Raw genomic sequence first — 15,058 nt, 5'->3', positions numbered from 1 at the left:
TGTTCCTTAACTTACTAATATTTTCTAATCACTATTCAGTTTTTATAACTAATGCCTAGGCTTTGAGTACTGGAGTTGGTGATGATTTCCACTTTTCGAAAATCCCCTATTCTATTTTTAAACTTGAAAATTGTTTTGATGTAGTACGATTTAAATTTTTCTTTCGACTATATAAAAAATTTTATGCATGCGTTTGGTTAGTGATGCACCTCGATATTTTTACTCTTACTTTCTTCACACTTTACATAATCTCCTTCAACTTGAGTTTGTATTTAGGTAAGGTCACATCTATGCTGTCGTTATTCTTTTACAAATATGTTGTTACATACTTTCTCTTTTGAAATGTAACATGATTTTCTTAAGTTTCAATTCTTATGGGCAATGCATTCGAAAGAGTTTCATTCATATTCAAATCTTGTAAGTTTGTCTTTGGCCTTGGATTTTCTTTTCTATAAACCTCATACTCCTTGACTCAGCTTGAATTCATTTCAGACCGTTGTATTGTTTTCTAATCCTCAAGGTTGTCTCTTAAACTCTTGTGGACGCCATCCTTATCACTTGTCCTTTATCTTTAGTCTTGTATCTTTCTGAATAAACTCAAGTTTTGTCTTAGAGTCACGTATGACCCTTAGGCGTAGCAAGCAAAACGTTAAGTTTTCTTAGAATGCTATTCGTGAATGTGGAAAGGTGTAGTTTTTAAAGGCGCAATATCCCAGGAAGTTGTGGAGTCTTAGTTTTCACATGAAAGAGTTTTGCGTGTAAGACCCAGAATTTTCAAAAAAATATTATTATGAATTCACTTCAATTTATTTATTCATTAAAGATTTTACTTTTAGAAATTATTTTATTTAAAGTAATTAAATTAAGTTTTGATAATTGAATTAAAAATTTTACTTAATATCATAATTATTGAATAATTTTCTATATTTAAATTATACAATTTAATAGTTGTAAAAGAATAAGAATTTTATATGATTTAATTTAAATAATTATGATTTTAGAATTTTGATACTTTAATTTTTATAGACAGAAAATAAATTATATTATCTCAAATTTTAAATTAAAATACTTGATCAAAAGCTTATTAGCAATCGATACTTAAGTAATATTTTTTCTAACATAATTTTAAGAAATTAAATAAGATTTCAAATTAATACTCTATGCCCCAAATTTATTAAAAATGATCAAACCCTAATTAACCCAAATATCCCCAAATTTAACTCTAATCCTAATTTTACCTAACTCCTACCCACACCCACTCCTCACCGCTACTCACTCACCCTCACTCCTCACTCACAAAAACCTCAGCAAGAAAAGAAAAGGGGGGAAACGAAAAAGGGAAAAGAGAGGGAAGAGACATTTGCGAATGGAGGAAGAAGAAAAGTGATGAGCGGATGATTTGTATACTTTTTGGCATTATTTTTAGTATGTTTTTGATATGATCTAGTTAGTTTTTATTATATTTTTATTAGTCTTTAGTTAAATTTCACTTTTCTGGACTTTACTATGAGTTTGTGTGTTTTTCTGTGATTTCAGGTATTTTCTGGCTGAAATTGAGGGACCTGAGCAAAAATCTGATCCAGAGACTCAAAAGGACTGCAGATGCTGTTGGATTCTGACCTCCCTGCACTCGAAGTGGATTTTCTGGAGCTACAGAAGCCCAATTGGTGCGCTCTCAACGGCGTTGGAAAGTAGACATCCTGGGCTTTCCAGCAATATATGATAGTCCATACTTTGCCCAAGATTTGATGGCCCAAACCGGCGTTCAAAGTCACCTCAAGAAATCCCAGCGTTAAACGCTGGAACTGGCACCCAAATGGGAGTTAAACGCCCAAACTGGCACCAAAGCTGGCGTTTAACTCCAAGGAGAGTCTCTACACGAAAAAAGCTTCATTGCTCAGCCCAAGCACACACCAAGTGGGCCCGGAAGTAGATTTTTATGTCATTTACTCATCTATGTACTAGTTTTCTATAAGTAGGACCTTTTACTATTGTATAGAGACATCTACATCTTGGTAGCTATCTTTGAGTTTTATGCTATCTTAGATCATTGGGAGGCTGGCCATTCGGCCATGCCTAGACCTTGTTCTTATGTATTTTCAACGGTGGAGTTTCTACACACCATAGATTAAGGTGTGGAGCTCTGCTGTACCTCGAGTATTAATGCAATTACTATTGTTCTTCCATTCAATTCCGCTTGTTCTTTGTCCAAGATATCACTTGTTCTTCAACTTGATGAAGGTGATGATTGACGCCCATCACCATTCTCACCCATGAACAAAGTGACTGACAACCATTCTTGTTCTACAAGCATTTGAGGCTTAGTGAATGTCTCTTGGATTCTTTACTCGGAATCTTCGTGGTATAGGCAGGACCTGATGGCGGCATTCAAGAGAATCCGGAAGGTCTAACCTTGTCTGTGGTATTCTGAGTAGGATTCAATGATTGAATGACTGTGACGTGCTTCAAACCTGTAACCTACTGGGCGTTAGTGACAGACGCAAAAGAGTGATTCTATTCCGGTAGGGGAGGGAACCAAACCGTGATTGGCAGCACTGTGACAGAGTGTGTGCATTAGCTTTCACTGCGCGGATGGGAGGTAGCTGCTGACAACAGTGAAACCCTACACGAGCTTGCCATGGAAAGGAGTAAGAAAGGATTGGATGAAGACATTAGGAAAGCAGAGAGACGGAAGGGAAGGCATCTTCATACGCTTGTCTGAAGCTCTTACACCAATGATATACATAAGTATCACTATCTTTATCTTCTATGTTATTTTCGTTCATCATCATATACATTTGAGTTTGCCTGACTAAGATTTACAAGATGACCATAGCTTGCTTCAATACTAACAATCTCCGTGGGATCGACCCTTACTCACGTAAGGTTTATTACTTGGTGCTGGTTAGTTGTGCGAAGTTGTGTAATGCCATGGTATTGAGCCACCAAGTTTTTGGAGTTCATGACCAGGGATTATGAGAGTTGTGAAAAAGTATTGTTCACAATTTCGCGCACCAAAAAGAGAGAAGGAGGAGTCGTGCCCTGTTGTTGCAGCCACAACTCCACTGCGCCGTCACCTCCGTTCTATGGAGTCGAGCCCGCGTTGCCGTCGCAAATGAAAAGGATGCCGCGAGCTCTGTCGCGCCTGGTCGCTGCTGAGCTCACCGTCGGAGACCACCGTTCCCTCACCGCTGCTGCGTCACCGTTGATGAAGCTTCTACCGCTACCGTAAACCACGAATAGGAGAGAGGGAAAGAGATGAGTTTGCAAGGGAGAAGAGGAAAAGGCACTGCCTTTCCATCGTTGCTTCTGCCAAGGTATGTGGAAGACAGCGTTGATGTGGGTGGCGTCCACCGTCCGAGCTGTCACCTGAAGGATCCACCGCCGCCGAACCCTAGCTATCACTCCCGTTGGAGTCACCGTGGTTGCCGCTGGAGAAGTGTTATGAACACCACTGCTACTGAACCACCTTAGTCACTACTTCAGTCCCATTCAACCACCACAGCCTCCTCTGTTCTTGTCTTCGAATCAGCACTGCCCTTTTCCATTTTCAATCCCAATTCTGCTATTTCTAAATATGTAACTCCTCTATCCTTGCTCTGCTGCCCTTTTATTTTTCTGCTATTTCTAAATATGTAACACCTCTATCATCGCCGCTGCTGCCATGAAACAAAAAGGAAAGGGAGTTACCATGTTTAACCTCTGTGAATTCAGCTAGTCGAGGATGTGGTTGTTTGCTAGACTGAATTATTGGTTGTTTGATTGCTTGAGTAGTGTACAGTTGTTGATAAGAAATTGGTTTGAAAAGTTATTTACTTGGTTATTATGAAAAGTAGTTTTTCTTGGTTTTGAAGTTATTTTGATCATGTAAATGAATCAGCTTTGGAAATGATTTGAAGTTTGGTGTCTTGCATGCATTGTTAATTGATTCCTTTTGCATTTTGATTATTAAAAAATCCAAAAATATTTTTAATTTGTGTCTTTTCAAGTCAATGATACAAAGAATTGAAGATTCAGAACATACTGCAGAGGAATTACACAGAAAAAGCTGAGCATTCAAAAATGCCCAGTGAAGAAGGCAGACTGGCGTTTAAACGCCAGCCAGGGCACCTGGTTGGGCGTTTAACGCCCAAAGAGGTAGCATTTTGGGCGTTAAACGCCAGAATGTATACCATTCTGGGCGTTTAACGCCAGGATGGTGCTAGGGGGAAGATTTTGTTTTCAAATCAATTTTTTTTTAGTTTTTCAAAATCAAATCTTTTTCAAATCAAATCTTTTCAATCAAATGTTTTCAAAATCAATTTCTTTCCTTTTTAAAAGATACTTACTAACAATTAATGATTTGATTGAACATCTCAAAATTGTTGCCTTTTCTGTTGAGAAAGGTTTTATGTTTGAATCATATCTTTTCTTGTTAGGCAAGTTATTAATTTTTAAAATCAAATCTTTTTCAAATTGTTTTCAAATCATATCTTTTAAAATTGTTTTCAAATCATATCTTCTCAATCACATCTTTTTAAGACCATAACTTTTCAATCAAATCTTTTTAACCACATCTTTTTTTTTTTCAAAATAGTTTTCAATCAAATCCTCTTAATTTCTAATTTTAAAATCTTTTTCAAAAATCACTTGATTTCTTTTCCACTTTGATTTTCGAAAATCAATTAGTGTTTTTCAAAATGTTTTCAAAATCTCTTAATTAATTTTTGAAAAATTACTTCCCTCCTTCTCACATCCTTTTATTTATGGAGTACCACTCCTTCTTAATGCACAATTCGAACCTTATCTAAGTAAAGTTCGAATTCTCCTTCTCCTTCTTCTTTCTATTTCTCTTTTCCTCTGACACCTCAAGGAATCTCTATACTTTGACATAGAGGATTCCATATTTTCTTGTTCTCTTCTCTTTCATATGAGCAGGAGCAGAGACAAAGGCATTCTTGTTGAAGCTGACCCTGAACCTGAAAGGACCTTGAAGAGAAAACTAAGAGAAGCCAAAGCACAACTCTCTTTGGAGGACCTGACCGAATTCTTCAAAGAAGAAGAAGACATGGCAGCCGAAAACAACAATAATGCAAACAATGCAAGGAAGGTGCTGGGTGACTTTACTGCACCTACTCCTGATTTCTATGGGAGAAGCATCTCTATCTCTGCCATTGGAGCAAACAACTTTGAGCTTAAGCCTCAATTAGTTTCTCTAATGCAACAGAATTGCAAGTTCCATGGACTTCCAATGGAAGATCCTCATCAGTTCTTAGCTGAATTCTTGCAAATCTGTGACACAGTCAAGACTAATGGGGTTGACCCTGAGGTCTATAGACTGATGCTATTCCCTTTTGCTGTAAGAGACAGAGCTAGAATATGGTTGGATTCTCAACCTAAAGAAAGCCTGGACTCTTGGGAAAAGCTAGTCAATGCCTTCTTGGCAAAGTTCTTTCCACCACAAAGATGGAGTAAGCTTAGAGTGGAAGTCCAAACCTTCAGACAGAAGGATGGAGAATCCCTCTATGAAGCTTGGGAAAGATACAAACAATTAATCAGAAAATGTCCCTCTGACATGCTTTCTGAATGGAGCATCATAGGTATTTTCTATGATGGTCTCTCTGAACTATCCAAGATGTCCTTGGATAGCTCTGCTGGAGGATCTCTTCATCTGAAGAAGACGCCTACTGAAGCTCAAGAACTGATTGAAATGGTTGCAAATAACCAATTCATGTACACTTCTGAAAGGAATCCTGTGAACAATGGGACTAGTCAGAAGAAAGGAGTTCTTGAAATTGACACTCTGAATGCCATTTTGGCTCAGAATAAAATATTGACTCAACAAGTCAATCTGATTTCTCAAAGTCTGTCTGGAATGCAAAATGCACCAAACAGTACTAAGGATGCTTCATCTGAGGAAGAAGCTTATGATCCTGAGAACCCTTCAATGGAAGAGGTAAATTACCCGGGAGAACCCTATGGTAACACCTATAATTCTTCATGGAGAAATCACCCAAATCTCTCATGGAAGAATCAAGAGAGACCTCAACAAGGTTTCAATAATAATGGTGGAAGAAACAGGTTTAACAATGGTAAACCTTTTCCATCATCTTCTCAGCAACAGACAGAGAGCTCTAAGCAGAATACCTCTGACTCAGCAACCATGGTCTCTGATCTAATCAAAACCACTCAAAGTTTCATGACTGAAACTAGATCCTCCATTAGGAATTTGGAAGGACAAGTGGGTCAGCTGAGCAAGAAAATTACTGAACTTCCCCCAAGCACTCTCCCAAGTAACACTGAAGAAAATCCAAAAGGAGAGTGCAAAGCCATAAATATGGCCAAATTCTGGGAGGAAGAAGAGGCAGTGAACGCCACTGAGGAAGGCCTCACTGGACGTCCACTGGCCTCCAATGAGTTCCCCAATGAGGAACCTTGGGAATCTGAGGCTCAAACTGAGACCATAGAGATTCCCTTGGACTTACTACTGCCTTTCATGAGCTCTGATGAGTATTCTTCCTCTGAAGAGGATGAGTATGTCACTGAAGAGCAAGTTGCTAAATACCTTGGAGCAATCATGAAACTAAATGACAGGTTATTTGGAAATGAGACTTGGGAGGATGAACCCCCTTTGCTCACCAAGGAACTGGATAACTTGTCTAGGCAGCAATTGCCTCAAAAGAGGCAAGATCCTGGGAAGTTTTCTATACCTTGTACCATAGGCACCATGACCTTCAAGAAGGCCTTGTGTGACTTGGGGTCAAGTGTAAACCTCATGCCCCTCTCTGTAATGGAGAAATTAGGGATCTTTGAGGTGCAAGCTGCAAAAATCTCATTAGAGATGGCAGACAATTCAAGAAAACAAGCTCATGGACTTGTAGAGGATGTTCTGGTTAAGGTTGAGGACCATTACATCCCTACTGACTTCATAGTCCTAGAGACTGGGAAGTGCATGGATGAATCAATCATCCTTGGCAGACCCTTCCTAGCCACAGCAAAGGCTGTGATTGATGTTGATAGAGGAGAGTTGATCATTCAAGTGAATGAAGAATCCTTGGTGTTTAAGGCCCAAGGATATCCCTCTGTCATCATGGAAAAGAAGCATGAAGAGCTTCTCTCAAAACAGAGCCAAACAGAGCCCCCACAGTCAGACTCTAAGTTTGGTGTTGGGAGGCCACAATCAAACTCTAAGTTTGGTGTTGGGAAGTTCCAACACGGTTCTGAGCATCTCTGAGGCTCCATGAGAGTCCTCTGTCAAGCTAATGACATTAAAGAAGCGCTTGTTGGGAGGCAACCCAATGTTTTATAATTAATTATTTTCTTTTGTTATTTTATCTTTTTTGTAGGTTGATGATCATAAGAAGTCACAAAAACAATGAAAAAAGCAAAAACAAAATGAAAAACAGGAAGAAAAATAGCACACCCTGGAGGAAGATGCTGCTGGCGTTCAAACGCCAGTCAGCCTAGCAGTTGGGCGTTTAACGCCCAGTCTGGCACCCTTCTGGGCGTTTAACGCCAGAAAGGGGCACCAGACTGGCGTTAAACGCCAGTAAAGGGCAAAAACCTGGCGTTAAACGCCAGGAATGGGCACCAGCCCGGCGTTTAACGCCAGAAATGGCTCAAAACGTGGATTTTGATGCCATTTAGTGCAAGGATGCCTTTTCCTTGACACTACAGGATCTGTGGACCCCACAGGACCCTACCATCACTCTCTCTCTTCTTCCCCCATTCACCAATCACCTCAACACCTCTTCCCCAAAAACCCCTCACCTATCAAATCCCATCTTTCTCTTCACCACTCACATCCATCCTTCATAAAACCCCACCAACCTCACCCTTCAAATTCAAACCACTTTCCCTCCCAAACCCACCCTCAAATGGCCGAACCCTCATCCCCATCTTTCCTATATAAACCCCTCTTTACCCCTTCATTTTCCCACTACCTAAACACCACTTCTCCCCCTCCTTGGCCGAATACACCACCATCTCCCTCTTCCTCATTTCTTCTTCTTCTACTCTCTTCTTTCTTCTTTTGCTCGAGGACGAGCAAACCTTTTAAGTTTGGTGTGGTAAAAGCATTGCTTTTTGTTTTTCCATAACCATTTATGGCATCCAAAGCCGGTTCAACTGAGAAGGCATGACCTCAAGCCCATCACTAAGAAGAAGATGGAGCAAACAAGAGACCCTTCTCATCAAGAAATCCCTGAGATACCTCAAGGGATACACTTTCCTCCACAAGACTACTGGGAGCAAATTAACACCTCCCTAGGAAAATTAAGTTCTAACATGGGACAACTAAGGGTGGAGCACCAAGAACACTCCATTCTCCTCCATGAAATTAGAGAAGAACAAAGAATCATGAGAGAGGAGCAACAAAGGCAAGGAAGAGACATTGAGGAGCTCAAGCACTCCATAGGACCTTCAAAAGCAAGGAAGAGCCGCCATCACTGAGGTGGACCCATTCCTTGATTTCCTTGTTCTTTATTCCTTTGTTTTTCGAATTTTAGTGCTTTATGTTATCCATGCTTGTGTCTTATGATCATTAGTGTCTTAGTGTCTATGCCTTAAAGTTATGAATGTCCTATGAATCCATCACCCTTCTTGAATAAAAATGTGCTTAATTGAAAAAGGAAGAATTGCATGAATTTTGAATTTTATAATAGTTTAATTATTTTGATGTGGTGGCAATATTTTTGTTCTCTGAATGTATGCTTAAACAGTGCATATGTATCTTGAATTTGTGGTTCATGAATGTTGGCTCTTGAAAGAATGATGAAAAAGGAGACATGTTATTGAGGATCTGAAAAATCAATAAAATGATTCTTGAAGCAAGAAAAAGCATTGCTATTCAAAAAAAAAAAAAAGAAAAAGAAAACGAAAAAAAAAAAAGAGTTGTGATCCAAGGCAAATAAGAGTGTGCTTAAGAACCCTGGACACCTCTAATTGGGGACTTTAGCAAAGCTGAGTCACAATCTAAAAAGGTTCACCCAATTATGTGTCTGTGGCATGTATGTATCCGGTGGTAATACTGGAAAGACAGAGTGCTTTGGGCCACAGCCAAGACTCAATAAATAGCTATGTTCAAGAATCATCATACTTTACTAGGAGAATCATTAACACTATCTGGATTCTAAGTTCCTAAAGAAGCCAACCATTCTGAATTTCAAAGGATAGATTGAGATGCCAAAACTGTTCAGAGGCAAAAAGTTAAAAGCCCCGCTCATCTAATTAATGCTAATCTTCACAGATGTTTTTGGAATTCATTGCATATTCTCTTCCTTTTATCTTATTTGATTTTCAGCTGCTTGGGGACAAGCAACAATTTAAGTTTGGTGTTGTGATGAGCGGATGATTTGTATACTTTTTGGCATTGTTTTTAGTATGTTTTTGATATGATCTAGTTAGTTTTTATTATATTTTTATTAGTCTTTAGTTAAATTTCACTTTTCTGGACTTTACTATGAGTTTGTGTGTTTTTCTGTGATTTCAGGTATTTTCTGGCTGAAATTGAGGGACCTGAGCAAAAATCTGATCCAGAGACTCAAAAGGACTGCAGATGCTGTTGGATTCTGACCTCCCTGCACTCGAAGTGGATTTTCTGGAGCTACAGAAGCCCAATTGGCGCGCTCTCAACGGCGTTGGAAAGTAGACATCCTGGGCTTTCCAGCAATATATGATAGTCCATACTTTGCCCAAGATTTGATGGCCCAAACCGGCGTTCAAAGTCACCTCAAGAAATCCCAGCGTTAAACGCTGGAACTGGCACCCAAATGGGAGTTAAACGCCCAAACTGGCACCAAAGCTGGCGTTTAACTCCAAGGAGAGTCTCTACACGAAAAAAGCTTCATTGCTCAGCCCAAGCACACACCAAGTGGGCCCGGAAGTGGATTTTTATGTCATTTACTCATCTATGTACTAGTTTTCTATAAGTAGGACCTTTTACTATTGTATAGAGACATCTACATCTTGGTAGCTATCTTTGAGTTTTATGCTATCTTAGATCATTGGGAGGCTGGCCATTCGGCCATGCCTAGACCTTGTTCTTATGTATTTTCAACGGTGGAGTTTCTACACACCATAGATTAAGGTGTGGAGCTCTGCTGTACCTCGAGTATTAATGCAATTACTATTGTTCTTCCATTCAATTCCGCTTGTTCTTTGTCCAAGATATCACTTGTTCTTCAACTTGATGAAGGTGATGATTGACGCCCATCACCATTCTCACCCATGAACAAAGTGACTGACAACCATTCTTGTTCTACAAGCATTTGAGGCTTAGTGAATGTCTCTTGGATTCTTTACTCGGAATCTTCGTGGTATAGGCAGGACCTGATGGCGGCATTCAAGAGAATCCGGAAGGTCTAACCTTGTCTGTGGTATTCTGAGTAGGATTCAATGATTGAATGACTGTGACGTGCTTCAAACCTGTAACCTACTGGGCGTTAGTGACAGACGCAAAAGAGTGATTCTATTCCGGTAGGGGAGGGAACCAAACCGGTGATTGGCAGCACTGTGACAGAGTGTGTGCATTAGCTTTCACTGCGCGGATGGGAGGTAGCTGCTGACAACAGTGAAACCCTACACGAGCTTGCCATGGAAAGGAGTAAGAAAGGATTGGATGAAGACATTAGGAAAGCAGAGAGACGGAAGGGAAGGCATCTTCATACGCTTGTCTGAAGCTCTTACACCAATGATATACATAAGTATCACTATCTTTATCTTCTATGTTATTTTCGTTCATCATCATATACATTTGAGTTTGCCTGACTAAGATTTACAAGATGACCATAGCTTGCTTCAATACTAACAATCTCCGTGGGATCGACCCTTACTCACGTAAGGTTTATTACTTGGTGCTGGTTAGTTGTGCGAAGTTGTGTAATGCCATGGTATTGAGCCACCAAGTTTTTGGAGTTCATGACCAGGGATTATGAGAGTTGTGAAAAAGTATTGTTCACAATTTCGCGCACCAAAAAGAGAGAAGGAGGAGTCGTGCCCTGTTGTTGCAGCCACAACTCCACTGCGCCGTCACCTCCGTTCTATGGAGTCGAGCCCGCGTTGCCGTCGCAAATGAAAAGGATGCCGCGAGCTCTGTCGCGCCTGGTCGCTGCTGAGCTCACCGTCGGAGACCACCGTTCCCTCACCGCTGCTGCGTCACCGTTGATGAAGCTTCTACCGCTACCGTAAACCACGAATAGGAGAGAGGGAAAGAGATGAGTTTGCAAGGGAGAAGAGGAAAAGGCACTGCCTTTCCATCGTTGCTTCTGCCAAGGTATGTGGAAGACAGCGTTGCTGTGGGTGGCGTCCACCGTCCGAGCTGTCACCTGAAGGATCCACCGCCGCCGAACCCTAGCTATCACTCCCGTTGGAGTCACCGTGGTTGCCGCTGGAGAAGTGTTATGAACACCACTGCTACTGAACCACCTTAGTCACTACTTCAGTCCCATTCAACCACCACAGCCTCCTCTGTTCTTGTCTTCGAATCAGCACTGCCCTTTTCCATTTTCAATCCCAATTCTGCTATTTCTAAATATGTAACTCCTCTATCCTTGCTCTGCTGCCCTTTTATTTTTCTGCTATTTCTAAATATGTAACACCTCTATCATCGCCGCTGCTGCCATGAAACAAAAAGGAAAGGGAGTTACCATGTTTAACCTCTGTGAATTCAGCTAGTCGAGGATGTGGTTGTTTGCTAGACTGAATTATTGGTTGTTTGATTGCTTGAGTAGTGTACAGTTGTTGATAAGAAATTGGTTTGAAAAGTTATTTACTTGGTTATTATGAAAAGTAGTTTTTCTTGGTTTTGAAGTTATTTTGATCATGTAAATGAATCAGCTTTGGAAATGATTTGAGATATGAAAATAAATTAATTTTGGAAGCGGTTTAATTTTGAATTTGTTTACTTTTATAAATGATTTAATATTTGAGCTGGTTTAATTTTGAAAAAAGATTTATTATTGGAAATTGTTGGATTTGAAAATAACTTGATGTTAGAACTGGTTGAGTTTTGGAAAATGATTGAGATTTGGAAATGGTTGAGAAAGGGTTTGAGAAAGGTTTGGATGGGATCCGAAAAGAGTGGCAAAGTCCGAATCTTAGAGGAGATGCTACCGAAATTTTATAAAATTGGAAGTTTCGTTTGAGGTAATTATTTGGAAAGATTTGGTCTTAAGTATTATATGTTTTAAGATTGATTTATTTAGAAAAGAAAGAATTATATTTTGAATTGGGATTGTTGGTGAACGGAATGGAAAGAAGGATTATGAGAATTGACTTTGAAATATGATTTTTGAATGAATTTGGAAATGAGACATGGATTGATGAATGATGATGATATTGAGAATGTCTTAGATATTGATGAATGTTGAATAAATTATTCATACGGCTTATGAATTTGAATTATCTGAGACACGAGTTTTCCTGGATAGACGCAGTTGCTTGCCACCACTTGCTCCAGGTTGAGACTCGATACTCTGTTGATCCTATGACGTAAAGGTGACCGGGCACTTATAAATTCCCAGGAATGGTACCCCCATTGAGCGATTTGATATATACATGAGAAAAATATATGCATAGACACATGGGGATGTGCGTCGGTGGACAGTCCAATGGTTTAGCAAACCAGACTTGTCGGGTTGCCTGTATAACCGATAGATGAGCTCATTAGCCATAGGACAGGCATGCATCATATGCATTTGTATGCTTTGCTTGGGTTTTGAATTTGTTTTGGTTTGCCTAATTGTTAAACTATTCTTAACTGCTACCTAAACATGTGCTTTCCTTGTCTATTTTGCTTGTGTTTGTCCTGGTGTGCTACTTTTGAGAATGAGCTTTGGCGCTGAATTGATGATTGTATTGATTGATTGCATGGTTGGTTTTTGATTAAGAATTTCTTATAAGAAAATAAAGGTTTTGGATTTATGAAAGATTGAATATTGTTTCTTTGAAAGGTTTTGAATGATTAACTATTGGTTTTTAAAAGATTCCTAAGGTAATGATAATCACTGAGCTTGAAAACAGTTTTCTTATTAAATATCTTCTTATGATAATTCTGAAACTCCATGGTGAGACCGTGTGGTTAGGTTCTCACCCCCTACAACTTTACCTTTTCAGGAATCGGATGAAGGAGCATTATGATGAGTTTACTACGTTTTGGTTTATATGATATTGCATTAATTAGATAATTTTTCTTCCCTCATCTTGGTTATTACAATTTTGTAAGAGGGATAGAAGTTGTATATTTTATATGTATACTACATTATAAGCTATTATGTAGGAAATCTTGTATATAAATCTATGCATGTTTTTTTAAGATAAAGTATTTATTTCTATTTTTAAAAGGAAGCAGCGATACGGTGTCGAGTCAAAGGCTCATATTTTAATATTAAGTATATAAAGTAGTCATAATACTTCTTGCTATCAGAGTAGCGCAGCTGGAAGCGTGACATTCTGGTAGTGAGGGTGTTGCATTATGGTATTAGAGCAGTTCATCCTGATTAGAGCCTTGAAAATGGACTGACTATGCTTCATTGCATATTCTGAGTGTTTGTCATGTAGTAGGTCTTGTTTGGATAATAAGAATTAGAGCTTTATGCGCATGACTGTCTATTGATTAACGCTGTTAGCTTACTGTCGCATATCTGTTGATATTAAGTCTGCCCAACTTAATGTTGATGGTTTGTGTGTACGAAAATGTTAACAGGTTATTATAGACGAATTGGAGTTGATAAGTAATAGGTAATGTGAGTCATATGGTTAAAGAATGCTAGAGTTCGCTTTTCGTATTTGGTTCAACTTGGATTCTTAGCTGCGTTGCTTAAGTTGACATATCGTTCCTTTCTTTACTATCCTCATTGAAGTTTCTTGACTCGGATTCCTTCTTTAAACTATGATTTAACCATTTTTCGACCATATTTTATTATTCATCCATAACCTTGCTTGATTGTATTCTTAAGAGTTTGCTTGCATCTTTAAAAAAAATAATATATATATATATATATATATATATATTCGTCTTTATTGTTAATTATACTCTTCTTCATGAATCTTGAGCTCATTGATCTGATCTTGAACCTGTTTTGGTGTGATACATCATTCTTTACAGTCTATTTTTAAAATTCTTATTTTGGGATTGAAAAAGTTTAGAATTGACTTTTTTCCTGTCTAATTCTGTTTCACAATCATCCTTCGAACTTTTGATGAGACCCCTTTTAATTTAGCATATACTTCCCTACATAAATTCAGAAAAAAATCTTTATATACTTAGATCTGTTTATCTATAATGTTTCACCTATTCTTTTATAGATATATGTGAAAACAATTTCTACCTTAGATTTCTTTTTTTATTACAACTCGATTTACTTTCAATTTTATCACAATTTTTATACGTATTCTTATGTGATCTCATACCTGAGTGTGTTTTAAGGCTCCGGAGAAAATATTTTGCTCATAGCTTAATTAAGTTCTATTTTATAAACTTTGCATATCTTATTTTAATTTGAGTTGTTTTGATGCAATACCTTTAGTATTTCTTTCGAAAAAATGAATTCATTTTTTTTTAGTTTATCCATTTCTTGTAAACGTTACCATTAATTTTTAGTATTCTTTTCAATCCAGTTTATAACAATTCGAATTTTTAAAATTAAATTTTATACTTTAAATTTAAAAAATAAAATTTAATTTAATTATAACTTATTCTATTATTTTGAATTATTTATTAGAAATTATATTGATAGTTACGGTCTAAATTTATTATTATTCTTATTATTATTATTATTATTTACAAGAAAAAAAAAAGAAAATTAGAAAGAATGGCCGAAGCGATTAAATGGAACCAAAGAAAAAAGAAAGTTAAACCTGAATTATATATATATATATATATATATATATATATATATATATATATATATATATATATATATAAAATAGGAACACATGCACTTTAATTACTATATGAATCCCATTTCCTTTTCTTTCCTCCACCGAAACCAAGAGATAAAAGAAAAAGAAAGAAACATGCTTATATGTATATGTATAACCTAAGCATGACACCTAATCATTTCATTTAATAACTAATGAC

At 37.9% G+C, this 15,058-nt stretch overlaps 1 non-coding gene across 1 annotated transcript; it reads right to left on the bottom strand.

Moving 5' to 3' along the window:
- Positions 1–5,452: 5,452 nt before the first annotated feature.
- Positions 5,453–5,560, bottom strand: LOC130958330 (small nucleolar RNA R71). The gene has a single exon (XR_009077458.1). It is a non-coding gene; the product is annotated as a small nucleolar RNA R71 (small nucleolar RNA).
- Between the last annotated feature and the right edge of the window lie 9,498 nt (positions 5,561–15,058).

This window comes from Arachis stenosperma, chromosome 10, assembly GCF_014773155.1.
Source record: "Arachis stenosperma cultivar V10309 chromosome 10, arast.V10309.gnm1.PFL2, whole genome shotgun sequence".
In the NCBI taxonomy this organism is placed as follows: domain Eukaryota; kingdom Viridiplantae; phylum Streptophyta; class Magnoliopsida; order Fabales; family Fabaceae; genus Arachis; species Arachis stenosperma.
This window is presented reverse-complemented; position numbering and strand designations above follow the sequence as displayed.